The following is a 25,608-nucleotide window of genomic DNA, read 5'->3' on the forward strand; positions in this document are numbered from 1 at the left end:
TATGTATTTGCAGCGCGAAATTAAACGGGTGCGATCATACCAGTACTAATGCACTAGATCTCATCAGAACTCAACAGTTAAGTGTGCTTGGGCGAGAATAGTACTCGGATGGGTGACCTCCTGGGAAGTCCTCGTGTCGCACCAATTTTTTTTCAGACTTGTCATTCGACGTTACGCGCGACTGGAACTAGGGTCTGCTGGTTTATACGCAAATGTGAGTCAAGAATCAGGGGCATTTTAATCGATATTAGAATGAGAAGGAGAGGTGTAGTATGAACGCACAAGGAAACAAATGATGGGAGGGGGGAGGGAAGAAGGAGTGTATGTATTTTCAGCACGAAATTAAACAGGTGCGGTCACACCAGCACAAATGCACCGGATCCCATCAGAACTCCGCAGTTAAGTGTGCTTTGGCGAAAGTAGTACAATGATGGGTTACCTCCTGGGAAGTTCTCGTGTTGCACCCTTTTTCTTTTTTTCAGATGTGCCGCTCAACGTTACGCGCGACTTTAATTACGGTCCGCAGATTTATTCGCAAATGTGAGCCACGGCGCCGTGGCATTTTACTTGATATTTGAACGAGAACGAGAGGTGCAGTGCGCACGCACAAGGAAACAAATGACGGGAGGGGGAAGAAAGGAGAAGGAGTGTATGTATTTGCAGCGCGAAATGAAACAGGTACGATCATACCAGCATTAATGCAACGGATTCTATCAGAACTCCGTAGGTAAGGGTGCTTGGGCGAGAGTAGTACTAGCATGGGTTACCTCCTGCGAAGTCCTTATATTTCACCCATTTTCTTGTGAAGTCCTCGTGTTGCACCCATTTTTTTGCAGATGATTCTTTCGACGTTACGCGCGACTTGAATTATGGTCCTTAAGTTTATTCGCAAATGTGAGTCACGGCGCTGTAGCGTTTTACTTGATATTAGAACGAGAACGGGAGGTGAAGTGCGCACGCACAAGGAAACAGATGACGGGAGGGGGAAGAAAGGGGAATGAGTTTATGTATTTGCAGTGCAAAATTAAAGAGGTGCGATCATACCAGCACTAATGCACCGGATCCCATCAGAACTCCGCAGTGAAGTGTGCTTGGGCGAGATTAGTACTCGGATGGGTGACCTCTTGGGAAGTCTTCGTGTCGCACCAATTTTTTTTCAGACGGGTCGTTCGACGTTACGCGCGTCTGGAACTAGGGTCCGCTGGTTTATACGCAAATGTGAGTCAAGAAGCAGGGGCATTTTAATCGATATTAGAACGAGAATGAGAGGTGAAGTGTGAACGCACAAGGAAACAAATGATGGGAGGGGGGAAGGGAAGAAGGAGTGTATGTATTTTCAGCACGAAATTAAACAGGTGCGGTCACACCAGCACAAATGCACCGGATCCCATCAGAACTCCGCAGTTAAGTGTGCTTTGGCGAAAGTAGTACAATGATGGGTTACCTCCTGGGAAGTTCTCGTGTTGCACCCATTTTCTTTTTTTCAGATGTGCCATTCAACGTTACGCTCGACTTTAATTATGGTCCGCAGATTTATTCACAAATGTGAGTCACGGCGCCGTGACATTTTACTTGATATTTGAGCGGGAACGAAAGGTGCAGTGCGCACGCACAAGGAAACAAATGACGGGAGGGGGAAGAAAGGAGAAGGAGTTTATGTATTTGCAGTGCGAAATTAAACAGGTGCAATCATACCAGCACTAATGCACCGGATCCCATCAGAACTCCACAGTTAAGTGTGCTTGGGCGAGAGTAGTACTCGGATGGGTTACCTCTTGGGAAGTCCTCGTGTCGCACTAATGTGAGTCAAGAAGCAGGGGCATTTTAATCGATATTAGAACGAGAAAGAGAGATGCAGAGTGCACGCATAAGGAAACAAATGACGGGAGGGGGGATGGAGGGAGAAAAAGTATATGTATTTGCAGCGCAGAATGAAACATGAGCAATCATACCAGCACCAATGCAACGGATTCTATCAGAACTCTGCAAGTTAAAGGTGCTTGGGCGAGAGTAGCACTAGGATGGGTGACTTCCTGCGAAGTCCTTATATTTCACCCATTTTCTTAGGAAGTCCTCGTATTGCACCCATTTTTTTGCAGATGATTCTTTCGACGATACGCGCGACTTGGATTATGGTCCTCAGGTTTATTCGCAAATGTGAGTCATGGCATCGTAGCATTTTATTTGACATTAGAACGAGCACGGGAGGTGCAGTGCGCACGCATAAGGAAACAAATGACGGGAGGGGGAAGAATGGAGAAGGAGTTTATGTATTTGCAGCGTGGAATTAGACGGGTGCGATCATACCAGCTTTAATGCACCGGATCCCATCAGAACTCCGCAGTTAAGTGTGCTTGGGCGAGAGTAGTACTCGGATGGGTGATCTCCTGGGAAGTCCTCGTGTCGCACTAATTTTTTTTCAGAGAGGTTGTTCGACGTTACGCGCAACTGGAACTAGGGTCCACTGGTTTATACGCAAATGTGAGTCAAGAAGCAGGGGCATTTTAATCGATATTAGAACGAGAAGGAGAGGTGCAGTATGAACGCATAAGGAAACAATTGATGGGAGGGGGAGGGAAGGAGAAGGAGTGTATCTAATTTCAGCACAAAATGAAACAGGTGCGATCATACCAATACTAATGCACCGGATCCCATCAGAACTCTGCAGTTAAGTGTGCTTGGGCGAGAGTAGTACTCGGATGGGTGACCTCCTGGGAAGTCCTCGTGTCACACCAATTTTTTTTCAGACGGGTCGTTTGACGTTACGCAGGACTGGAACTAGGGTCCGCTGGTTTATACGCAAATGTGAGTCAAGAAGCAGGGGCATTTTAATCGATATTAGAACGAGAAAGAGAGGTGCAGTGTGAACGCACAAGGAAATAATTGATGGGAGGGGGAGGGAAGGAGAAGGAGTGTATGTATTTGCAGCGCGAAATTAAAGAGGTGCGATCATAGCAGCACTAAAGCCCCGGATCCCATCAGAACTCCGCAGGTAAGTGTGCTTGGGCGAGAGTAGTACTCGGATGGGTGACAACCTGGGAAGCCCTCGTGTTGCACCTATTTTTTTTCGGATGGGTTGTTCGATGTTACGCGCGAATGGAATTATAAACCGCTGGTTTATTTGCAAAGGTGAGTCACGGTGCTGGGGAATATTACTGGATATTAGAACGATAAAGAGAGATGCAGAGTGCACGTACAAGGAAACAAATGACGGGAGGGGGAAGAAAGGAGAAGGAGTTTATGTATTTGCAGCGCGAAATTAGACAGGTGCGATCATACCATCACTAATGCACCGGATCCCATCAGAACTCCGCAGTTAAGTGTGCTTGGGCGAGAGTAGTACTTGAATGGGTGACCTCCTTTGAAGTCCTCCTGTCGCATTAATTTTTTTTTCAGACGGGTCGTTCGACGTTACGCGCGACTGGAACTAGGGTCCCCTGGTTTATACGCAAATGTGAGTCAAGAAGCATGGGCATTTTAATCGATATTAGAACGAGAAGGAGAGATGCAGAGTGCACGCACAAGGAAACAAATGACGGGAGGGGGGATGGAGGGAGAAAAAGTGTATGTATTTGCAGCGCAGAATGAAACATGAGTAATCATACCAGCACTAATGGAACAGATTCTATCAGAACTCCGCAAGTTAAGGGTGTTTGGGCGAGAGAAGCACTAGGATGGGTGACCTCCTGCGAAGTCCTTATATTTCACCCATTTTCTTAAGAAGTCCTCGTGTTGCACCTATTTTTTTGCAGATGATTCTTTCGACGATACGCGCGACTTGAATTATGGTCCTCAGGTTTATTCGCAAATGTGAGTCACGGCACCGTAGCATTTTACTTGATATTAGAACGAGCACGGGAGGTGCAGTGCGCACGCACAAGGAAACAAATGACGGGAGGGGGAAGAAAGGAGAAGGAGTATATGTATTTGCAGCGCAAAATTAAACGGGTGCGATCATACCAGCATTAATGCACCGGATCCCATCAGAACTCCGCAGTTAAGTGTGCTTTGGCGAGAGTAGTACTCGGATTGGTGACCTCCTGGGAAGTCTTCGTGTCGCACCAATTTTTTTTCAGACGGGTCATTCGACGTTACGCGCGACTGGAACTAGAGTCCGCTGGTTTATACGCAAATGTGAGTCAAGAAGCAGGGGCATTTAAATCGATATTGGAACGAGAAGGAGAGGTGCAGTGTGAACGCACAAGGAAACAATTGATGGGAGGGGGAGGGAAGGAGAAGGAGTGTATGTATTTTCAGCACGAAATGAAACCGGTACGATCTTACCAGCACTAATGCAACGGATTCTATCCGAACTCCGTAGGTAAGGGTGCTTGGGCGAGAGTAGTACTAGCATGGGTTACCTCCTGCGAAGTACTTATATTTCAACCATTTTCTTCTGAAGTCCTCGTGTTGCACCCATTTTTTTTGTAGACGATTCTTTCGACGTTACGCGCGACTTGAATTATGGTCCTTAGGTTTATTCGCAAATGTGAGTCACGGCGCCATGGCATTTTACTTGATATTAGAACGAAAACGGGAGGTGCAGTGCGCACGCACAAGGAAACAAATGACGGGAGGGGGAAGAAAGGGGAATGAGTGTATGTATTTGCAGCGCGAAATTAAACAAGTGCGATCATACAAGCACAAATGCACCAGATCCCATCAGAACTCCGCAGTTAAGTGTGCTTTGGCGAAAGTAGTACAATGATGGGTTACCTCGTGGGAACTTCTCGTCTTGCACCCATTTTCTTTTTTTCAGATGTGCCGTTCGACGTTACGCGCGACTTTAATGCTGGTATGATGGGATCCAGTGCATTAGTGCTGGTATGATGCCACTTGTTTAATTTTGCGCTTCAAATACATACACTCCCTCTCTTTTCTTCCTCCTCCCGTCATTTGTTTCTTTGTGCGTACGCACTGCACCTCCCGTACTCGTTCTAATATCAAGTAAAATGCCATGGCGCCGTGACTCACATTTGCGAATAAACCTGCGGACCATAAATCAAATCGCGCGTAACGTCGAAAGAATCATCTGCAAAAAGATGGGTGCAACACGAGGACCTCCCAAGAAAATGGGTGAAATATAAGGACTTCGCAGAAGGTCACCCATCCGAGTACTTTTCTCGCCCAAGCACCCTCAACTGCGGAGTTCTGATAGAATCCGTTGCATTAGTGCTGGGATGATCCCTCATGTTTCATTGTGCACTGCAAATACATACACTCTTTCTCCTCCCATCCCCCCTCCCGTCATTTGTTTCCTTGTGCGTGCACTCTGCATCTCTCTTTCTCGTTCTAATATCAAGTAATATGCCCCGGCACCGTGACTCACCTTTGCAAATGAACCAGCGGTTTATAATTCCAATCGCGCGTAACGTCGAACAACCCACCCGAAAAAAAATTGGTGGAACACGAGGGCTTCCTAGGTGGTCACCCATCCGAGTACTACTCTCGCCCAAGCACACTTAACTGCGGAGTTCTGATGGGATCCGGGGCTTTAGTGCTGGTATGATCGCACCTCTTTAATTTCGCGCTACATACACTCCTCCTTTCTTCCCCCTCCCGTCATTTGTTTCCTTATGCGTTCACACTTCACCTCTCATTCTCGATCTAATATCGATTAAAATGCCCCTACTTCTTGACTCACATTTGCGTATAAACCAGCGGACCCTAGTTCCAGACGCGCGTAATGTCGAACGACCAGTCTGAAAAAAAATTGGTGCGACACGAGGACTTCCCAGGAGGTCAACCATCCGAGTACTAATCTCGCCCAAGCACACTTAACTGCAGAGTTCTGATGGGATCCAGGGCTTTAGTGCTGGTATGATCGCACCTGTTTAGTTTCGCGCAGCAAATTCATACACTCCTTCTCTTTTCTTTCCCCTCCCGTCATTTGTTTCCTTGTGCGTGCGGGCTGCACCTCCCGTTCTCGTTCTAATATCAAGTAAAATGCTACAGCGCCGTGACTCACATTTGCGAATAAACCTGAGGACCATAATTCAAGTCGCGCGTAACGTCGAAAGAATCATCTGCAAAAAAATGGGTGCAACAAAAGGACTTCACAAGAAAATGGGTGAAATATAATGACTTCGCAGGAGGTAACCAATGCTATTACTACTCTTGCACAAGCACGCTTTCCTACGGAGTTCTGATAGAATCCGTTGCATTAGTGCTGGTATGATCGCACCTGTTTCATTCTGCGCTGTAAATACAAACAATTTTTATCCTTCCTTCCCCCTCCCATCAATTGTTTCCTTGTGCGTTCACACTGCACCTCTCCTTCTCGTTCTAATATCGATTAAAATGCCCCTGCTTCTTGACTCACATTTGCGTATAAACCAGCGGACCCTAGTTCCAGTCGCGCGTAACGCCGAACGACCCATCTGAAAAAAAATTGGTGCGACACGAGGACTTCCCAAGAGGTCACCCATCCGAGTACTACTCTCGCCCAAGCACACTTAACTGCGGAGTTCTGACGAGATCCGGTGCATTAGTGCTGGTATGATCGCACCCGTTTAATTACGCACTGCAAATACATAAACTCCTTCTCCTTTCTTCCCCCTCCCGTCATTTGTTTCCTTGTGCGTGCGCATTGCACCTCCCGTGCTCGTTCTAATATCAAGTAAAATGCTATGGTGACGTGACTCACATTTGCGAATAAACCTGAGGAGCATAATTCAAGTCGCGCGTATCGTCGAAAGAATCATCTGCAAAAAAATGGGTGCAACACGAGGACTTCCTAAGAAAATGGGTGAAATATAAGGACTTCGCAGGAGGTCACCCATCCTAGTGCTACTCTCGCCCAAGCACCCTTAACTTGCGGATTTCTGATAGAATCTGTTGCATTCGTGCTGGTATGATTGTTCATGTTTCATTCTGCGCTGCAAATACATACACTTTTTCTCCCTCCATCCCCCCTCCCGTCATTTGTTTCCCTGTGCGTGCACTCTGCATCTCTCCTTCTCGTTCTAATATCGATTAAAATGTCCCTGCTTCTTGACTCACATTTGCGTATAAACCAGTGGACCCTAGTTCTAATCGCGCGTAACGTCGAACGACCCGTCTCAAAAAAAAATTAATACGACACGAGAACTTCCCAGGAGGTCACCCATCCGAGTACTACTCTCACCCAAGCACACTTAACTGCGGAGTTCTGATGGGATACGGTGCATTAGTGCTGGTATGATCGCACCTGTTTAATTTGGCGCTGCAAATACATAAACTCCTTCTCCTTTCTTCCCTCTCCCGTCATTTGTTTCCTTGTGCGTGCGCACTGCACCTCTCGTTTTCGTTCAAATATCAAGTAAAATGCCACGGCACCGTGACTCACATTTGCGAATAAATCTGCGGACCATAATTAAAGTCGCGCGTAACGTCGAACGGCACATCTGAAAAAAAGAAAATGGGTGCAACACGAGAACTTCCCAGGAGGTAACCCATCGTTGTACTACTTTCGCCAAAGCACACTTAACTGCAGAGTTCTGATTGGATCAAGTGCATTAGATCTGGTATGATGCCACTTGTTTAATTTTGCGCTTCAAATACATACACTCCTTCTCTTTTCTTCCTTCTCCCGTCATTTGTTTCCTTGTGCGTGCGCACTGCACCTCCCGTACTCGTTCTAATATCAAGTAAAATGCCACGGCGCCGTGACTCACATTTGCGAATAAACCTGCAGACCATAAATCAAGTCGCGCGTAACGTCGAAAGAATCATCTGCAAAAAGAAGGGTGCAACACGAGAACCTCCCAAGAAAATGGGTGAAATATAAGGACTTCGCAAGAGGTCACCCATCCGAGTACTTTTCTCGCCCAAGCACCCTTAACTGCGGAGTTCTGATAGAATCCGTTGCATTAGTGCTGGTATGATCCCTCATGTTTCATTCTGCACTGCAAATACATACACTCTTTCTCCTCCCATCCCCCCTCCCGTCATTTGTTTCCTTGTGCATGAACTCTGCATTTCTCTTTCTCGTTCTAATATCAAGTAATATGCCCTGGCACCGTGACTCACCTTTGCAAATGAACCAGCGGTTTATAATTCTATTCGCGCGTAACGTCGAACAACCCATCCGAAAAAAAATAGGTGCAACACGAGGGCTTCCCAAGTGGTCACCCATCCGAGTACTACCCTCGCCCAAGCACACTTAACTGCGGAGTTCTGATGGGATCCGGAGCTTTAGTGCTGGTATGATCGCACCTGTTTACTTTCGCGCTGCAAATACATACACTCCTTCTCATTTCTTCCCCCTCCTGTCATTTGTTTCCTTGTGCGTTCAAACTTCACCTCTCATTCTCGTTCTAATATCGATTAAAATGCCCCTGCTTCTTGACTCACATTTGCGTATAAACCACCGGACCCTAGTTCAAGACGCGCGTAACGTCGAACGACCCGTCTGAAAAAAAATTGGTGAGACACGAGGACTTCCCAGGAGGTCACCCATCCGAGTACTAATCTCGCCCAAGCACACTTCACTGCGGAGTTCTGATGGGATCCGGTGCATTAGTGCTGGTATGATCGCACTTGTTTAATTTCGCGCTGCAAATATATAAACTCATTCCCCTTTCTTCCCCCTCCCGTCATTTGTTTCCTTGTGCGTGCGCACTGCACCTCCCGTTCTCGTTCTAATATCAAGTAAAATGCTACAGCGCCGTGACTCACATTTGCGAATAAACCTGAGGACAATAATTCAAGTCGCGCGTAACGTCGAAAGAATCATCTGCAAAAAAATGGGTGCAACACGAGGACTTCACAAGAAAATGGGTGAAATATAAGGACTTCTCAGGAGGTAACCCATGCTAGTACTACTCTCGCCCAAGCACCCTTACCTACGGAGTTCTGATAGAATCCGTTGCATTAGTGCTGGTATGATCGCACCTGTTTCATTTCTCTCTGCAAATACATAAACTGCTTCTCCTTTCTTCCCCCTCCCGTAATTTGTTTCCTTGTGCGTGCGCACTGAACCTCCCGTTCTCGTTTTAATATCAAGTAAAATGGTACAGCGCCGTGACTCACATTTGCGAATAAACTTGAGGACCAAAATTCAAGTCGCGCGTAACGTCGAAAGAATCATCTGCAAAAAAATGGGTGCAACACGAGGACTTCACAAGAAAATGGATGAAATATAAGGACTTCGCAGGAGGTAACCCATGCTAGTACTACTCTCGCCCAAGCACCCTTACCTACGGAGTTCTGATAGAATCTGTTGCATTAGTGCTGGTATGATCGCACCTGTTTTATTTCGCGCTGCAAATACATAAACTCCTTCTCCTTTCTTCCCCCTCCCGTGATTTTTTTCCTAGTGCGTGCGCAGTGCACCTCTCGTTCTCGTTCAAATATCAAGTAAAATCCCACGGCGCCGTGACTCACATTTGCGAATAAATCTGCGGACCATAATTAAAGTCGCGCGTAACGTCGAACGGCACATCTGAAAAAAAAAATGGGTGCAACACGAGGGCTTCCTAGGTGGTCACCCATCCGAGTACTACTCTCGCCCAAGCACACTTAACTGCGGAGTTCTGATGGGATCCGGGGCATTAGTGCTGGTATGATCGCACCTCTTTAATTTCGCGCTACATACACTCCTCCTTTCTTCCCCCTCCCGTCATTTGTTTCCTTGTGCGTTCACACTTCACCTCTCATTCTCGTTTTAATATCGATTAAAATGCCCCTGCTTCTTGACTCACATTTGCATATAAACCAGCGAACCCTAGTTCCAGACGCGCGTAACGTCGAACGACCAGTCTGAAAAAAAATTGGTGCGACACGAGGACTTCCCAGGAGGTCAACCATCCGAGTACTAATCTCGCCCAAGCACACTTAACTGCGGAGTTCTGATGGGATCCAGGGCTTTAGTGCTGGTATGATCGCACCTGTTTAGTTTCGCGCAGCAAATTCATACACTCCTTCTCTTTTCTTTCCCCTCCCGTCATTTGTTTCCTTGTGCGTGCGGGCTGCACCTCCCGTTCTCGTTCTAATATCAAGTAAAATGCTACAGCGCCGTGACTCACATTTGCGAATAAACCTGAGGACCATAATTCAAGTCGCGCGTAACGTCGAAAGAATCATCTGCAAAAAAATGGGTGCAACACAAGGACTTCACAAGAAAATGGGTGAAATATAAGGACTTCGCAGGAGGTAACCCATGCTATTACTACTCTCGCACAAGCACGCTTACCTACGGAGTTCTGATAGAATCCGTTGCATTAGTGCTGGTATGATTGCACCTGTTTCATTCTGCGCTGCAAATACAAACAATTTTTATCCTTCCCTCCCCCTCCCATCAATTGTTTCCTTGTGCGTTCACACTGCACCTCTCCTTCTCGTTCTAATATCGATTAAAATGTCCCTGCTTCTTGACTCACATTTGCGTATAAACCAGCGGACCATAGTTCCAGTCGCGCGTAACATCGAACCACCCATCTGAAAAAAAATTGTTGCGATACGAGGACTTCCCAAGAGGTCACCCATCCGAGTACTACTCTCGCCCAAGCAGACTTAACTGCAGAGTTCTGATGGGATCCAGTGCATTAGTGCTGGTATGATGCCACTTGTTTAATTTTGCGCTTCAAATACATACACTCCTTCTTTTTTCTTCCTTCTCCCGTCGTTTGTTTCCTTGTGCGTTCGCTCTGCACCTCCCGTACTCGTTCTAATATCAAGTAAAATGCCACGGTGCCGTGACTCACATTTGCGAATAAACCTGCGGACCATAAATCAAGTCGCGCGTAACGTCGAAAGAATCATCTGCAAAAAGATAGGTGCAATACGACGACCTCCCAAGAAAATGCGTGCAATATAAGGACTTCGCAGGAGGTCACCCATCCGAGTACTTTTCTCGCCCAAGCACCCTTAACTGCGGAGTTCTGATAGAATTCGTTGCATTAGTGCTGGTATGATCCCTCATGTTTCATTCTGCACAGCAAATACATACACTCTTTCTCCTCCCATCCCCCCTTCCGTCATTTGTTTCCTTGTGCGTGCACTCTGCATCTCTCTTTCTCGTTCTAATATCAAGTAATATTCCCCGGCACCATAACTCACCTTTGCAAATGAACCAGTGGTTTATAATTCTATTCGTGCGTAACGTCGAACAACCCATCCGAAAAAAAATTGGTGCAACACGAGGGCTTCCCAAGTGGTCACCCATCCGAGTACTACCCTCGCCCAAGCACACTTAACTGCGGAGTTCTGATAGGATCCGGAGCTTTAGTGCTGGTATGATCGCACCTGTTTAATTTCGCGCTGCAAATACATACACTCCTTCTCCTTTCTTCCCCCTCCCGTCATTTGTTTCCTTGTGTGTTCACACTTCACCTCTCATTCTCGTTCTAATATCGATTACAATGCCCCTGCTTCTTGACTCACATTTGCGTATAAACCAGCGGACCCTAGTTCCAGACGCGCGTAACGTCGAACGACCCGTCTGAAAAAAGATTGGTGCGACACGAGAACTTCACAAGAAAATGGGTGAAATATAAGGACTTCGCACGAGGTAACCCATGCTAGTACTACTCTCGCCCAAGCACCCTTACCTACGGAGTTCTAATAGAATCCGTTGCATTAGTGCTAGTATGATCGCACCTGTTTCATTTCGTGTTGAAAATACATACACTCCTTCTCCTTCCCTTCCCCTCTCATCAATTGTTTCCTTGTGCGTTAGCACTGCACCTCTCCTTCTCATTCTAATATCGATTAAAATGCCTCTACTTTTTGACTCACATTTGCGTATAAACCAGCGGACTCTAGTTCCAGTCGCGCGTAACGTCGAACAACCCGTCTGAAAAAAAATTGTTGCGACACGAGGACTTCCTAGGAGGTCACCCATCCGAGTACTACTCTTGCCCAAGCACACTTAACTGCGGAGTTCTGATGGCATCCGGTGCATTAGTGCTAGTATGATCGCATAAGTTTAATTCCACGCTTCAAATACATAAACTCCTTCTCCTTTCTTCCCCCTCCCGTCAATTGTTTCCTTGTGCGTGCGCACTGCACCTCCCGTGCTCGTTCTAATATCAAGTAAAATGCTACGGTGCCGTGACTCACATTTGCGAATAAACCTGAGGACCATAATTCAAGTCGCGCGTATCGTCGAAAGAATCATCTGCAAAAAAATGGGTGTAACACGAGGACTTCCTAAGAAAATGGGTGAAATATAAGGACTTCGTAGGAGGTCACCCATCCTAGTGCTACTCTCGCCCAAGCACCCTTAACTTGCGGAGTTCTGATAGAATCCGTTGCATTGGTGCTGGTATGATTGCTCATGTTTCATTCTGCGCTGCAAATACATACACTTTTTCTCCCTCCATCCCCCCTCCCATCATTTGTTTCCTTGTGCGTGCACTCTGCATCTCTCCTTCTCGTTCTAATATTGATTAAAATACCCCTATTTTTTTACTCACATTTGCGTATAAACCAGCGGACTCTAGTTCCAGTCGCGCGTAACGTCGAACAACCCGTCTGAAAAAAAATTGGTGCGACACGAGGACTTCCTAGGAGGTCACCCATCCGAGTACTACTCTCGCCTAAGCACACTTAACTGCGGAGTTCTGATGGGATCCGTTGCATTAGTGCTAGTATGATCGCATAAGTTTAATTATGCGCTTCAAATACATAAACTCCTTCTCCTTTCTTCCCCCTCCCGTCAATTGTTTCCTTGTGCGTGCGCACTACACCTCCTGTGCTCGTTCTAATATCAAGTAAAATGCTACGGTGCCGTGACTCACATTTGCGAATAAACCTGAGGACCATAATTCAAGTCGCACGTATCGTCGAAAGAATCATCTGCAAGAAAATGGGTGTAACACGAGGACTTCCTAAGAAAATGGGTGAAATATAAGGACTTCGCAGGAGGTCTCCCATCCTAGTGCTACTCTCGCCTAAGCACCCTTAACTTGCGGAATTCTGATAGAATCCGTTGCATTGGTGCTGGTATGATTGCTCATGTTTCATTCTGCGCTACAAATACATACACTTTTTCTCCCTCCATCCCCCCTCCCATCATTTGTTTCCTTGTGCATTTACACTGCACCTCTCGTTCTCGTTCAAATATCAAGTAAAATGCCACGTCGCCGTGACTTGCATTTGCGAATAAATCTGCGGACCATAATTAAAGTCGCGCGTAATGTCGAACGGCACATCTGAAGAAAAGAAAATGGGTGCAACACGAGAACATCCCAGGAGGTAACCCATCATTGTACTACTTTCGCCAAAGCATACTTAACTGCGGAGTTCTGATGGGATCCAGTGCATTAGTGCTGGTATGATGCCACTTGTTTAATTTTGCGCTTCAAATACATACGCTCCTTCTCTTTTCTTCCTCCTCCCGTCATTTGTTTCCTTGTGCGTCCGCACTGCACCTCCCGTACTCGTTCTAATATCAAGTAAAATGCCACGGCGCCGTGACTCACATTTACAAAAAAGCCTGCGGACCATAAATCAAGTCGCGCGTAACGTCGAAAGAATCATCTGCAAAAAGATGTGTGCAACACGACGACCTCCCAAGAAAATGGGTGAAATATAAGGACTTCACAGGAGGTCACCCATCCGAGTACTTTTCTCGCCCAAGCACCCTTAACTGCGGAGTTCTGATAGAATCTGTTGCATTAGTGCTGGTATGATCCCTCATGTTTCATTCTGCACTGCAAATACATACACTCTTTCTCCTCCCATCCCCCCTCCCGTCATTTGTTTCCTTGTGCGTGCACTCTACATCTCTCTTTCTCGTTCTAATATCAAGTAATATGCCCCGGCACCGTGACACACCTTTGCAAATGAACCAGCGGTTCATAATTCCATTCGCGCGTAACGTCGAACAACCCATCCGAAAAAAAATAGGTGCAACACGAGGGCTTCCCAAGTGGTCACCCATTCGAGTACTACTCTCGCCCAAGCACACTTAACTGCGGAGTTCTGATGGGATCCGGGGCTTTAGTGCTGGTATGATCGCACCTGTTTAATTTCACGCTGCAAATACATACACTCCTCTCCTTTCTTCCCCCTCCCGTCAATTGTTTCCTTGTGCATTCACACTGCACCTCTCATTCTCTTTCTAATATCGATTAAAATGCCCCTCCTTCTTGACTCACATTTGCGTATAAACCAGCGGACCCTAGTTCCAGTCGCGCGTAACGTCGAACAACCCGTCTGGAAAAAAATTGTTGTGACACGAGGACTTCCCAAGAGGTCACCCATCCGAGTACTACTCTCGCCCAAGCACGCTTAACTGCAGAGTTCTGATGGGATTCGGTGCATTAGTGGTGGTATGATCGCACCGGTTTAATTTCGCGCTGCAAATACATAAATTCCTTCCCCTCTCTTCCCCTTCCCGTCATTTGTTTCCTTGTGCGTGCGCACTGCACCTTCCGTGTTCGTTCTAATATCAAGTAAAATGCTACGGTGCCGTGACTCACATTTGCGAATAAACCTGAGGACCATAATTCAAGTCGCGCGTATCGTCGAAAGAATCATTTGCAAAAAAATCGGTGCAACACGAGGACTTCCTAAGAAAATGGGTGAAATATAAGGACTTCGCAGGAGGTCACCCATCCAAGTGCTACTCTCGCCCAAGCACCCTTAACTTACGGAGTTCTGATAGAATCCGTTGCATTGGTGCTGGTATGATTGCTCATGTTTCATTCTGGGCTACAAATACATACATTTTTCTCCCTCCATCCCCCCTCCCGTCATTTGTTTCCTTGTGCGTGCACTCTACATCTCTCTTTCTCGTTCTAATATCGATTAAAATGCCCATGTTTCTTGACTCACATTTGCGTATGAACCAGTGGACTCTAGTTCCAGTCGCGCGTAACGTCGAACGACCTGTCTGAAAAAAAAAATTAGTGCGACAAGAGGACTTCCCAGGAGGTCACCCATTCGAATACTACTCTCGCCCAAGCACACTTAACTGCAGAATTCTAATGGGATCTGGTGCATTAGTGCTAGTATGATCGAACCTATTTAATTTTGCGCTGGAAATACATAAACTCCTTCTCCTTTCTTCCCCCTCCCGTCATTTGTTTCCTTGTGCGTGCGCATTGCACCTCTCATTCTCGTTCAAATATCAAGTAAAATGCCACGGCGCTGTGACTCACATTTGCGAATAAATCTGCGGACCATAATTAAAGTCGCGCGTAACGTCGAACGGCAGATCTGAAAAAAAGAAAATGGGTGCAACACGAGAACTTCCCAGGAGGTAACCCATCATTGTACTACTTTCGCCAAAGCACACTTAACTGCGGAGTTATAATGGGATCCGTTGCATTTGTGCAGGTATGATCGCACCCATTTAATTCCGCGCTGCAAATACATAAACTCCTTCTCATTTCTTCCCCCTCTCGTCTTTTATTTCCTTGTGCGTGCGCACTGCACCTCCCGTGCTCGTTCTAATATCAAGTAAAATGCTACGGTGCCGTGACTCACATTTGCGAATATTAAGTCATGCGTATCGTCGAAAGAATCATCTGCAAAAAAATGGGTGCAACACGAGGACATCCTAAGAAAATGGGTGAAATATAAGGACTTCGCAAAAGGTCACCCATCCTAGTGCTTCTCTCGCCCAAGCACCCATAACTTGCGGAGATCTGATAGAATCCGTTGCATTGGTGCTGGTATGATTGCTCATGTTTCATTCTGCTCAGCAAATACATACACTTTTTCTCCCTCCATCCCCCCTCCCGTCATTTGTTTCCTTGTGCGTGCACTCTGCATCTCTCTTTCTCGTTCTAATATCAATTAAAATGCCCCTGCTTCTTGACTCACATTTGCGTATAAACCAGTGGACCCTAGTTCCAGTCGCGCGTAACGTCGAACGACCCGTCTGAAAAAAAAAGTTAGTGCGACACGAGGACTTCCTAGGAGGTCACCCATCCGAGTACTACTCTCGCCTAAGCACACTTAAATGCGGAGTTCTGATGGGATCCGGTGCATTAGTGCTGGTATGATCGCAGCTGTTTAATTTTGCGCTACAAATACATAAACTCATTCCCCTTTCTTCCCCCTCCCGTCATTTATTTCCTTGTGCGTGCGCATTGCACCTCCCGTTCTCGTTCTAATATCAAGTAAAATGCTACAGCGCCGTGACTCACATTTGCGAATAAACCTGAGGACCATAATTCAAGTCGCGCGTAACGTCGAAAGAATCATCTGCAAAAAAATGGGTGCAACACGAGGACTTCACAAGAAAATGGGTGAAATATAAGGACTTCGCAGGAGGTAACCCATGCTAGTACTACTCCCGCCCAAGCACCCTTACCTACGGAGTTCTGATAGAATCCGTTGCATTAGTGCTGGTATGATAGCACCTGTTTCATTTCGTGCTTAAAATACATACACTCCTTCTCCTTCCCTCCCCATCCCATCAATTATTTCCTTGTGCGTTCACACTGCACCTCTCCTTCTCGTTCTAATATCGATTAAAATGCCCCTACTTCTTGACTCACATTTGCGTATAAACCAACGGACCCTAGTTCCAATCGCGCGTAATGTCGAACGACCCGTCTGAAAAAAAATTGGTACGACACGAGGACTTCCCAATAGGTCACCCATCCGAGTACTACTCTCGCCCAAGCGCACTTAACTGCGGAGTTCTGATGGGATCCGGTGCATTAGTGCTGGTATGATCGCACCTGTTTAATTCCGCGCTGCAAATACATAAACTCCTTCTCCTTTCTTCCCCCTCCCGTCATTTGTTTCCTTGTGCGTGCGCACTGCACCTCTCGTTGTCGTTCAAATATCATGTAAAATGCCACGGCGCCGTGACTCACATTTGCGAATAAATCTGTGGGCCATAATCGGTGCTGGTATGATCTCTCATGTTTCATTCTGCATTGCAAATACATACACTCTTTCTCCTCCCATCCACCCTCCCGTCATTTGTTTCCTTGTGCGTGCACTCTGCATCTCTCTTTCTCGTTCTAATATCAAGTAATATGCTCCGGCACCGTGACTCACCTTTGTAAATGAACCAGCGGTTTATAATTCCATTCGCGCGTAACGTCGAACAACCCATCCAAAAAAAAAATAGGTGCAACACGAGGGCTTCCCAGGTGGTCACCCATCCGAGTACTACTCTCGCCCAAGCACACTTAACTGCGGAGTTCTGATGGGATCCGGGGCTTTAGTGCTGCTATGATCGCACCTCTTTAATTTCGCGCTGCAAATACATACACTCCTTCTCCTTTCTTCCCCCTCCCGTCATTTGTTTCCTTGTGCGTTCACACTTCACCTCTCATTCTCGTTCTAATATCGATTAAAATGCCCCTGCTTCTTGACTCACATTTGCGTATAAACCAGCGGACCCTAGTTCCAGACGCGCGTAACGTTGAACGACCAGTCTGAAAAAAAATTTGTGCGACACGAGGACTTCCCAGAAGGTCAACCATCCGAGTACTAATCTCGCCCAAGCACACTTAACTGCGGAGTTCTGATGGGATCCGGGGCTTTAGTGCTGGTATGATCGCACCTGTTTAGTTTCTCGCTGCAAATACATACACTCCTTCTCTTTTCTTCCCCCTCCCGTCATTTGTTTCCTTGTGCGTGCGCGCTGCACCTCCCGTTTTCGTTCTTATATCAAGTAAAATGCTACAGCGCCGTGACTCACATTTGCGAATAAACCTGAGGACCATAGTTCAAGTCGCGCGTAACGTCGAAAGAATTATCTACAAAAAAATGGGTGCAACACGAGGACTTCACAAGAAAATGGGTGAAATATAAGGACTTCGCAGGAGGTAACCCATGCTATTACTACTCTCGCCCAAGCACCCTTACCTACGGAGTTCTGATAGAATCGGTTGCATTAGTGCTGGTATGATCGCACCTGTTTCATTCTGCGCTGCAAATACATACACTTTTTCTCCTTCCCTCCCCCTCCCATCAATTATTTCCTTGTGCGTTCACACTGCACCTCTCCTTCTCGTTCTAATATCGATTAAAATTTCCCTGCTTCTTGACTCACATTTGTGTACAAACCAGCGGACCCTAGTTCCAGTCGCGCGTAACATCGAACAACCCGTCTGAAAAAAATTGGTGCGACACGAGGACTTCCCAAGAGGTCACCCATCCGAGTACTACTCTCGCCCAAACACACTTAACTGCGGAGTTCTGAAGGGATCCGGTGCATTAGTGCTAGTATGATCGCACCCGTTTAATTCCGCACTGCAAATACATAAACTCCTTCTCTTTTCTTCCCCCTCCCGTCATTTGTTTCCTTGTGCGTGCGCACTGCACCTCCCGTACTCATTCTAATATCAAGTAAAATGCCACGGCGCCGTGACTCACATTTGAGAATAAACCTGCAGACCACAAATCAAGTCGCGCGTAACGTCGAAAGAATCATCTGCAAAATGATGGGTGCAACACGAGGACCTCCCAAGAAAATGGGTGAAATATAAGGACTTCGCAGGAGGTAACCCATGCTAGTACTACTCTCGCCCAAGCACCCTTACCTACGGAGTTCTGATAGAATCCGTTGCATTCGTGCTGGTATGATCGCACCTGTTTCATTTCGTGCTGAAAATACACACACTCATTCTCCTTCCCTCCCCCTCCCATCAATTGTTTCCTTGTGCGTTCACACTGCACCTCTCCTTCTCGTTCTAATATCGATTAAAATACCCCTGCTTCCTGACTCACATTTGCGTATAAACCAATGGACCCTACTTCCAGTCGCGCGTAACGTCGAACGACCCGTCTGAAAAAAAAAATTAGTGCGACACGAGGACTTCCCAAGATGTCACCCATCCGAGTACTACTCTCGCCCAAGCACACTTAATTGCGGAGTTCTAATGGGATCCGTAGCATAGTGCTGGTATGATCGCACCTGTTTAATTTCGCGCTGCAAATACATAAACTCCTTCTCATTTCTTCTCCCTCCCGTCATTTGTTTCCTTGTGCGTGCGCACTGCACCTCTCGTTCTCGTTCAAATATCAAGTAAAATGCCACGGCACCGTGACTCACATTTACGAATAAGTCTGCGGACCATAATTAAAGTCGCGCGTAACGTCGAACGGCACATCTGAAAAAAAGAAAATGGGTGAAACACGAGAACTTCCCAGGAGGTAACCCATCATTGTACTACTTTCGCCAAAGCACACTTAACTGCGGAGTTCTGATGGGATCCGGTGCATTTGTGCTGGTGTGACCGCACCTGTTTAATTTCGTGCTGAAAATACATACACTCCTTCTTCCCTCCCCCCCTCCCATCATTTGTTTCCTTGTGCGTTCACACTGCACCTCTCCTTCTCGTTCTAATATCGATTAAAATGCCCCTGATTCTTGACTCACATTTGCCTATAAACCAGCGGACCATAGTTCCAGTCGCGCGTAACGTCGAACGACCCATCTGAAAAAAAATTATTGCGATACGAGGACTTCCCAAGAGGTCATCCATCCGAGTACTACTCTCAACCAAGCACACTTAACTGCAGAGTTCTGATGGGATCCGGTGCATTAGTGCTGGTATGATGCCACTTGTTTAATTTTGCGCTTCAAATACATACACTCCTTCTCTTTTCTTCCTCCTCCCGTCATTTGTTTCCTTGTGCGTGCGCACTGCACCTCCCGTACTCGTTCTAATATCAAGTAAAATGTCACGGCGCTGTGACTCATATTTGCGAATAAACCTGCGGACCATAAATCATGTTGCGCGTAACGTCAAAAGAATCATCTGCAAAAAGATGGGTGCAACACGAGGACCTCCAGAGAAAATGGGTGAAATATAAGGACTTCGCAGGAGGTAACCCATCCGAGTACTACTCTCGCCCAAGCACACTTAACTGCAAAGTTCTGATGGGATCCGGGGCTTTATTGCTGGTATGATCGCACCGGTTTAATTTCGCGCTGCAAATACATACACTCCTTCTCCTTTCTTCCCCCTTCCGTCAATTGTTTCCTTGTGCGTTCACACTGCACCTCTCATTCTCGTTCTAATATCGATTAAAATGCCCCTGCCTCTTGACTCACATTTGCGTATAAACAAGCAGACCCTAGTTCCAGTCGCGCGTAACGTCGAACGACCCGTCTGAAAAAAAATTTTTGCGATACGAGGACTTCCCAAGAGGTCACCCATCAGAGTACTGCTCTCGCCCAAGCACACTTAACTGCGGAGTTCTGATAGGATCCGTTGCATTAGTGGTGGTATGATCGCAACCGGTGAATTCCGCGCTGCAAATACATATACTCCTTTCCATTTCTTCCCCCTCCCGTCATTTGTTTCCTTGTGCGTGCGCACTGCACCTCCCGTGCTCGTTTTAATATCAAGTAAAATGTTACGGTGCCGTGACTCACATTTGCGAATAAACTTGAGGACCATTATTCAAGTCGCGCGTATCGTCGAAAGAATCATTTGCAAAAAAATGGGTGCAACACGAGGACTTCCTAAGAAAATGGGTGAAATATAAGGACTTCGCAGGAGGTCACCCATCCTAGTGCCACTCTTGCCCAAGCACCCTTAACTTGCGGAGTTCTGATAGAATCCGTTGCATTGGTGCTGGTATGATTGCTCATGTTTCATTCTGCGCTGCAAATACATACACTTTTTCCCCCTCCATCCCCCCTCCCGTCATTTGTTTCCTTGTGCGTGCACTCTGCATCTCTATTTCTCGTTCTAATATCGATTAAAATGCCCCTGCTTCTTGACTCACATTTGCGTATAAACCAGTGGACCCTAGATCCAGTCGCGCGTAACGTCGAACGATCCGTCTGAAAAAAAAAATTAGTGCGACAAAAGGACTTCCCAAGAGGTCACCCATCCTAGTGCTACTCTCGCCCAAGCACCCTTAACCTGCGGAGTTCTGATAGAATCCGTTGCATTGGTGCTGGTATGATTGCTCATGTTTCATTCTGCGCTGCAAATACATACACTTCTTCTCCCTCCATCCCCCCTCCCGTCATTTGTTTCCTTGTGCGTGCACTCTGCATCTCTCCTTCTCGTTCTAATATCAATTAAAATGCCCCTGCTTCTTGACTCACATTTGCGTATAAACCAGCGGAACCTAGTTTCAGTCGCGCGTAACGTCGAACGACCCGTCTGAAAAAAAAAAATTAGTGCGACACGAGGACTTCCCAGGAGGTCACCCATCCGAGTACAACTCTCGCCCAAGCACACTTAACTGCTAAGTTATGATGGGATCCCGTGCATTAGTGCTAGTATGATCGCACCCGTTTAATTCCACGCTGCAAATAGATAAACTCCTTCTCCTTTCTTCCCCCTCCCGTCATTTGTTTCCTTGTGCGTGCGCACTGCACCTCCCGTGCTCGTTCTAATATCAAGTAAAATGCTACGGTGTCGTGACTCACATTTGCGAATAAACCTGAGGACCATAATTCAAGTCGCACGTATCGTCGAAAGAATCATCTGCAAAAAAATAGGTGCAACACGAGGACTTCCTAAGAAAATGGGTGAAATATAAGGACTTCGCCGGAGGTCACCCATCCTAGTGCTACTCTCACCCAAGCACCCTTAACTTGCGGAGTTCTGATAGAATCCGTTGCATTGGTGCTGGTATGATTGCTCATGTTTCATTCTGCGCTGCAAATACATACACTTTTTCTCCCTCCATCCCCCCTCCTGTCATTTGTTTCCTTGTGCGTGCGCACTGCACCTCTCGTTCTCGTTCAAATATCAGGTAAAATGCTACGGCGCCGTGACTCACATTTGCGAATAAATCTGCGGACAAAAATTAAAGTCGCGCGTAACGTCGAACGATACATCTGAAAAAAAAAATGGGTGCAACACGAGAACTTCCCAGGAGGTAACTCATCATTGTACTACTTTCGCCAAAGCACACTTAACTGCGGAGTTCTGATGGGATCCGGTGCATTTGTGCTGGTATGATCGCACCTGTTTAATTTCGCGCTGCAAATACATACACTAATTCCCCTTTCTTCTCCCTCCCGTCATTTGTTTCCTTGTGCGTGCGCACTGTACCTCCCGTTCTCGTTCTAATATCAAGTAAAATGCCACGGCGCCGTGACTCACATTTGCGAATAAACCTGAGGACCATAATTCAAGTCGCGCGTAACGTCGAAAGAATCATCTGCAAAAAAATGGGTGCAACACGAGGACTTTTACAAGAAAATGGGTGAAATATAAGGACTTCGCAGGAGGTAACCCTTGCTAGTACTACTCTCGCCCAAGCACCCTTACCTACGGAGTTCTGATAGAATCCGTTGCATTAGTGCTGGTATGATCGCACCTGTTTCATTTCGTGCTGAAAATACATACACTCCTTCTCCTTCCCTCCCCCTCCCATCAATTGTTTCCTTGTGCGTTCACACTGCACCTCTCTTTCTCGTTGTAATATCGATTAAAATGGGTGCAACACGAGGACATCACAAGAAAATGAGTGAAATATAAGGACTTCGCAGGAGGTAACCCATGCTAGTACTACTCTCGCCCAAGCACCCTTACCTACGGAGTTCTGATAGAATCCGTTGCATTAGTGCTGGTATGATCGCACCTGTTTCATTTCGTGCTGAAAATACATACACTCCTTCTCCTTCTCTCCCCCTCCCATCAATTGTTTCCTTGTGCGTTCACACTGCACCTCTCGTTCTCGTTCTAATATCGATTAAAATGCCCCTACTTCTTGACTCACATTTGCGTATAAACCAGCGGACCCTAGTTCCACTCCTGCGTAACGTCGAACGACCCGTCTGAAAAAAAATTTGTACAACACGAGGACTTTGCAGGAGGTAACCCATGCTAGTACTACTCTCGCCGAAGCACCCTTACCTACGGAGTTCTGATAGAATCCGCTGCATTAGTGCTGGTATGATCGCACTTGTTTCATTCCGTGCTGAAAATACATACACTCCTTCTCCTTCCCTCCCTTTCCCATCAATTGTTTCCTTGTGCGAACACACTGCACCTCTCCTTCTCGTTCTAATATCGATTAAAATGCCTCTGCTTCTTGACTCACATTTGCGTATAAACCAACAGACCCTAGTTCCAATCGCGCGTAATGTCGAACGACCCGTCTGAAAAAAAATCGGTGCGACACGAGAACTTCCCAGGAGGTCACCCATCCGAGTACTACTCTCGCCCAAGCACACTTAACTGCGGAGTTCTGATTGGATCCGGTGCATTAGTGCTTGTATGATCGCACCCGTTTAATTTCGCGCTGCAAATACATAAATGCCTACTCCTTTCTTCTCCCTCCCATCATTTGTTTCCTTGTGCGTGCGCAATGCACCTCCCGTGTTCGTTCTAATATCAAGTAAAATGCTACGGTGCCATGACTCACATTTGCGAATAAACCTGAGGACCATAATTCAAGTCGCGCGTATCGTCGAAAGAATCATCTGCAAAAAAATGGGTGCAACAAGAGAACTTCCTAAGAAAATGGGTGAAATATAAGGACTTCGCAGGAAGTCACCCGTCCTAGTGCTACTCACGCCCAAGCACCTTTAACTTGCGGAGTTCTGATAGAATCCGTTGCATTGGTGCTGGTATGATTGCTCATGTTTCATTCTGCGCTGCAAATACATATACTTTTTCTCCCTCCATCCCCCCTCCCGTCATTTGTTTCCTTGTGCGTGCACTCTGCATCTCTCTTTCTCGTTCTAATATCGATTAAAATGCCCCTGCTTCTTGACTCACATTTGCGTATAAACCAGTGGACCCTTGTTCCAGTCGCGCGTAACGTCGAACAACCCGTCTGAAAAAAAAAATTAGTGCGACACGAGGACTTCCCAGGAGGTCACCCATCCGAGTACTAATCTCGCCCAAGCACACTTCACTGCGGAGTTCTGATGGAATCCGTTGCATTAGTGCTGGTAAGATCGCACCTGTTTCATTTCACGCTGCAAGTACATACACTCCTTCTCCTTTCTTCCCCCTCCCGTCATTTGTTTCCTTGTGTGTACGCACTGCACCTCTCGTTCTCGTTCAAATATCTAGTAAAATGCCACGGTACCGTGACTCACATTTGCGAATAAATCTGCGGACCATAATTAAAGTCGCGCGTAAGGTCGAACGGCACATCTGAAAAAAAGAAAATGGGTGCAACACAAGAACTTCCCAGGAGGTAACCCATCATTGTATTACTTTCGCCAAAGCACACTTAACTGCGGAGTTCTGATGGGATCCAGTGCATTTGTGCTGGTGTGACCGCACCTGTTTAATTTCGTGCTGAAAATACATACACTCCTTATTCCCTCCCCCCCTCCCATCATTTGTTTCCTTGTGCGTTCACACTGCACCTCTCCTTCTCGTTCTAATATCGATTAAAATGCCCCTGATTCTTGACTCACATTTGCGTATAAACCAGCGGACCGTAGTTCTAGTCGCGCGTAACGTCGAACGACCCATCTGAAAAAAAAATGTTGCGATACGAGGACTTCCCAAGAGGTCACCCATCCGCGTACTATCCTCACCCAAGCACACTTAACTGCAGAGTTCTAATGGGATCCAGTGCATTAGTGCTGGTATGATGCCACTTGTTTAATTTTGCGCTTCAAATACATACACTCCTTCTCTTTTCTTCCTCCTCCCGTCATTTGTTTCCTTGTGCGTGCGCACTGCACCTCCCGTACTTGTTCTAATATCAAGTAAAATGCTACGGTGCCATGACTCACATTTGCGAATAATCCTGAGGACCATAATTCAAGTCGCGCGTATCATCGAAAGAATAATCTGCAAAAAAATGGGTGCAACACGAGAACTTCCTAAGAAAATGGGTGAATTATAAGGACTTCGCAGGAGGTCAACCAACCTAGTGCTACACTCGCCCAAGCACCCTTAACTTGCAGAGTTCTGATAGAATCCGTTGCATTGGTGCTGGTATGATTGCTCATGTTTCATTCTGCACTGCAAATACATACACTTTTTCTCCCTCCATCCCCCCTCCCATCATTTGTTTCCTTATGCGCGCACACTGCTTCTTTCCTTCTCGTTCTAATATCGATTAAAATGCCCCTGCTTCTTGACTCACATTTGCGTATAAACCAGTGGACCCTAGTTCCAGTCGCGCGTAACGTCGAACGACCCGTCTGAAAAAAAAATTAGTGCGACACGAGGACTTCCGAAGAGGTCACCCATCCGAGTACTACTCTCGCCCAAGCACACTTAACTGCGGAGTTCTGATGGGATCCGCTGCATTTGTGCTGGTATGATCACACCCGTTTAATTACGCTGCAAATATATAAACTCCTTCTCCTTTCTTCCCCCTCCCGTCATTTGTTTCCTTGTGCGTGCGCACTGCACCTCTCGTTCTCGTTCAAATATCAAGTAAAATGCCACGGTGTCGTGACTCTCATTTGCGAATAAATCTGCGGACCATAATTAAAGTCGTGCGTAACATCGAACGGCACATCTGAAAAAAAGAAGATGGGTGCAACTCGAGGACTTCACAAGAAAATTGGTGAAATATAAGGACTTCGCAGGAGGTAACCCATGCTAGTACTACTCTCGCCCAAGCACCCTTACCTAAGGAGTTCTGATAGAATCCGTTGTATTAGTGCTGGTATGATCGCAGCTGTTTCATTTCGTGCTGAAAATACATACACTCCTTCTCCTTCCCTCCCCCTCCCATCAATTGTTTCCTTGTGCGTTAACACTGCACCTCTCCTTCTCATTCTAATATCGATTAAAATGCCCCTTCTTCTTGACT

General features: G+C 46.5%; 6 non-coding genes and 39 pseudogenes across 6 annotated transcripts; 11 read left to right on the plus strand and 34 right to left on the minus strand.

Moving 5' to 3' along the window:
• Nucleotides 1–26: 26 nt before the first annotated feature.
• LOC148244334 (5S ribosomal RNA) lies at nucleotides 27–145 on the plus strand (annotated as a pseudogene).
• A 203-nt stretch (nucleotides 146–348) lies between these two features.
• Nucleotides 349–467, plus strand: LOC148244335 (5S ribosomal RNA; annotated as a pseudogene).
• Nucleotides 468–1,030: 563 nt separating this feature from the next.
• On the plus strand, nucleotides 1,031–1,149 carry LOC148244336 (5S ribosomal RNA). The gene has a single exon (XR_015814807.1). It is a non-coding gene; the product is annotated as a 5S ribosomal RNA (ribosomal RNA).
• Nucleotides 1,150–1,353: 204 nt separating this feature from the next.
• LOC148244337 (5S ribosomal RNA) lies at nucleotides 1,354–1,472 on the plus strand (annotated as a pseudogene).
• A 209-nt stretch (nucleotides 1,473–1,681) lies between these two features.
• On the plus strand, nucleotides 1,682–1,800 carry LOC148244338 (5S ribosomal RNA; annotated as a pseudogene).
• Nucleotides 1,801–2,293: 493 nt separating this feature from the next.
• Nucleotides 2,294–2,412, plus strand: LOC148244339 (5S ribosomal RNA; annotated as a pseudogene).
• A 205-nt stretch (nucleotides 2,413–2,617) lies between these two features.
• On the plus strand, nucleotides 2,618–2,736 carry LOC148244340 (5S ribosomal RNA; annotated as a pseudogene).
• Nucleotides 2,737–2,941: 205 nt separating this feature from the next.
• On the plus strand, nucleotides 2,942–3,060 carry LOC148244341 (5S ribosomal RNA; annotated as a pseudogene).
• A 205-nt stretch (nucleotides 3,061–3,265) lies between these two features.
• On the plus strand, nucleotides 3,266–3,384 carry LOC148244342 (5S ribosomal RNA; annotated as a pseudogene).
• Nucleotides 3,385–3,946: 562 nt separating this feature from the next.
• On the plus strand, nucleotides 3,947–4,065 carry LOC148244343 (5S ribosomal RNA; annotated as a pseudogene).
• Nucleotides 4,066–4,625: 560 nt separating this feature from the next.
• On the plus strand, nucleotides 4,626–4,744 carry LOC148244344 (5S ribosomal RNA; annotated as a pseudogene).
• Nucleotides 4,745–5,398: 654 nt separating this feature from the next.
• LOC148244345 (5S ribosomal RNA) lies at nucleotides 5,399–5,517 on the minus strand (annotated as a pseudogene).
• A 196-nt stretch (nucleotides 5,518–5,713) lies between these two features.
• Nucleotides 5,714–5,832, minus strand: LOC148244346 (5S ribosomal RNA; annotated as a pseudogene).
• Nucleotides 5,833–6,391: 559 nt separating this feature from the next.
• On the minus strand, nucleotides 6,392–6,510 carry LOC148244347 (5S ribosomal RNA). The gene has a single exon (XR_015814340.1). It is a non-coding gene; the product is annotated as a 5S ribosomal RNA (ribosomal RNA).
• Nucleotides 6,511–7,072: 562 nt separating this feature from the next.
• LOC148244348 (5S ribosomal RNA) lies at nucleotides 7,073–7,191 on the minus strand (annotated as a pseudogene).
• Nucleotides 7,192–8,079: 888 nt separating this feature from the next.
• Nucleotides 8,080–8,198, minus strand: LOC148244349 (5S ribosomal RNA). The gene has a single exon (XR_015815777.1). It is a non-coding gene; the product is annotated as a 5S ribosomal RNA (ribosomal RNA).
• Nucleotides 8,199–8,403: 205 nt separating this feature from the next.
• On the minus strand, nucleotides 8,404–8,522 carry LOC148244350 (5S ribosomal RNA; annotated as a pseudogene).
• A 235-nt stretch (nucleotides 8,523–8,757) lies between these two features.
• LOC148244351 (5S ribosomal RNA) lies at nucleotides 8,758–8,876 on the minus strand (annotated as a pseudogene).
• A 561-nt stretch (nucleotides 8,877–9,437) lies between these two features.
• LOC148244352 (5S ribosomal RNA) lies at nucleotides 9,438–9,556 on the minus strand (annotated as a pseudogene).
• A 196-nt stretch (nucleotides 9,557–9,752) lies between these two features.
• Nucleotides 9,753–9,871, minus strand: LOC148244353 (5S ribosomal RNA; annotated as a pseudogene).
• Nucleotides 9,872–10,430: 559 nt separating this feature from the next.
• LOC148244354 (5S ribosomal RNA) lies at nucleotides 10,431–10,548 on the minus strand (annotated as a pseudogene).
• A 561-nt stretch (nucleotides 10,549–11,109) lies between these two features.
• LOC148244355 (5S ribosomal RNA) lies at nucleotides 11,110–11,228 on the minus strand. Its single transcript, XR_015814773.1, has one exon. It is a non-coding gene; the product is annotated as a 5S ribosomal RNA (ribosomal RNA).
• A 559-nt stretch (nucleotides 11,229–11,787) lies between these two features.
• Nucleotides 11,788–11,906, minus strand: LOC148244356 (5S ribosomal RNA; annotated as a pseudogene).
• A 561-nt stretch (nucleotides 11,907–12,467) lies between these two features.
• On the minus strand, nucleotides 12,468–12,586 carry LOC148244357 (5S ribosomal RNA; annotated as a pseudogene).
• Nucleotides 12,587–13,830: 1,244 nt separating this feature from the next.
• On the minus strand, nucleotides 13,831–13,949 carry LOC148244358 (5S ribosomal RNA). The gene has a single exon (XR_015815854.1). It is a non-coding gene; the product is annotated as a 5S ribosomal RNA (ribosomal RNA).
• A 204-nt stretch (nucleotides 13,950–14,153) lies between these two features.
• LOC148244359 (5S ribosomal RNA) lies at nucleotides 14,154–14,272 on the minus strand (annotated as a pseudogene).
• A 562-nt stretch (nucleotides 14,273–14,834) lies between these two features.
• Nucleotides 14,835–14,953, minus strand: LOC148244360 (5S ribosomal RNA; annotated as a pseudogene).
• A 209-nt stretch (nucleotides 14,954–15,162) lies between these two features.
• LOC148244361 (5S ribosomal RNA) lies at nucleotides 15,163–15,281 on the minus strand (annotated as a pseudogene).
• Nucleotides 15,282–15,827: 546 nt separating this feature from the next.
• Nucleotides 15,828–15,946, minus strand: LOC148244362 (5S ribosomal RNA; annotated as a pseudogene).
• Nucleotides 15,947–16,505: 559 nt separating this feature from the next.
• On the minus strand, nucleotides 16,506–16,624 carry LOC148244363 (5S ribosomal RNA; annotated as a pseudogene).
• A 393-nt stretch (nucleotides 16,625–17,017) lies between these two features.
• LOC148244364 (5S ribosomal RNA) lies at nucleotides 17,018–17,136 on the minus strand. The gene has a single exon (XR_015814741.1). It is a non-coding gene; the product is annotated as a 5S ribosomal RNA (ribosomal RNA).
• Nucleotides 17,137–17,341: 205 nt separating this feature from the next.
• On the minus strand, nucleotides 17,342–17,460 carry LOC148244365 (5S ribosomal RNA; annotated as a pseudogene).
• Nucleotides 17,461–18,018: 558 nt separating this feature from the next.
• Nucleotides 18,019–18,137, minus strand: LOC148244366 (5S ribosomal RNA; annotated as a pseudogene).
• Nucleotides 18,138–18,698: 561 nt separating this feature from the next.
• LOC148244367 (5S ribosomal RNA) lies at nucleotides 18,699–18,816 on the minus strand (annotated as a pseudogene).
• A 209-nt stretch (nucleotides 18,817–19,025) lies between these two features.
• Nucleotides 19,026–19,144, minus strand: LOC148244368 (5S ribosomal RNA; annotated as a pseudogene).
• A 204-nt stretch (nucleotides 19,145–19,348) lies between these two features.
• On the minus strand, nucleotides 19,349–19,466 carry LOC148244369 (5S ribosomal RNA; annotated as a pseudogene).
• A 236-nt stretch (nucleotides 19,467–19,702) lies between these two features.
• On the minus strand, nucleotides 19,703–19,821 carry LOC148244370 (5S ribosomal RNA; annotated as a pseudogene).
• Nucleotides 19,822–20,026: 205 nt separating this feature from the next.
• On the minus strand, nucleotides 20,027–20,145 carry LOC148244371 (5S ribosomal RNA; annotated as a pseudogene).
• Nucleotides 20,146–21,037: 892 nt separating this feature from the next.
• Nucleotides 21,038–21,156, minus strand: LOC148244372 (5S ribosomal RNA; annotated as a pseudogene).
• A 563-nt stretch (nucleotides 21,157–21,719) lies between these two features.
• LOC148244373 (5S ribosomal RNA) lies at nucleotides 21,720–21,838 on the minus strand (annotated as a pseudogene).
• A 1,148-nt stretch (nucleotides 21,839–22,986) lies between these two features.
• Nucleotides 22,987–23,105, minus strand: LOC148244374 (5S ribosomal RNA; annotated as a pseudogene).
• A 563-nt stretch (nucleotides 23,106–23,668) lies between these two features.
• LOC148244375 (5S ribosomal RNA) lies at nucleotides 23,669–23,787 on the minus strand (annotated as a pseudogene).
• Nucleotides 23,788–23,996: 209 nt separating this feature from the next.
• On the minus strand, nucleotides 23,997–24,115 carry LOC148244376 (5S ribosomal RNA; annotated as a pseudogene).
• Nucleotides 24,116–24,319: 204 nt separating this feature from the next.
• Nucleotides 24,320–24,437, minus strand: LOC148244377 (5S ribosomal RNA; annotated as a pseudogene).
• A 563-nt stretch (nucleotides 24,438–25,000) lies between these two features.
• Nucleotides 25,001–25,119, minus strand: LOC148244378 (5S ribosomal RNA; annotated as a pseudogene).
• Between the last annotated feature and the right edge of the window lie 489 nt (nucleotides 25,120–25,608).

Source organism: Carica papaya, chromosome 8 (genome assembly GCF_054855325.1).
Source record: "Carica papaya isolate Zhongbai chromosome 8, ASM5485532v1, whole genome shotgun sequence".
Taxonomy (NCBI): Eukaryota; Viridiplantae; Streptophyta; class Magnoliopsida; order Brassicales; family Caricaceae; genus Carica; species Carica papaya.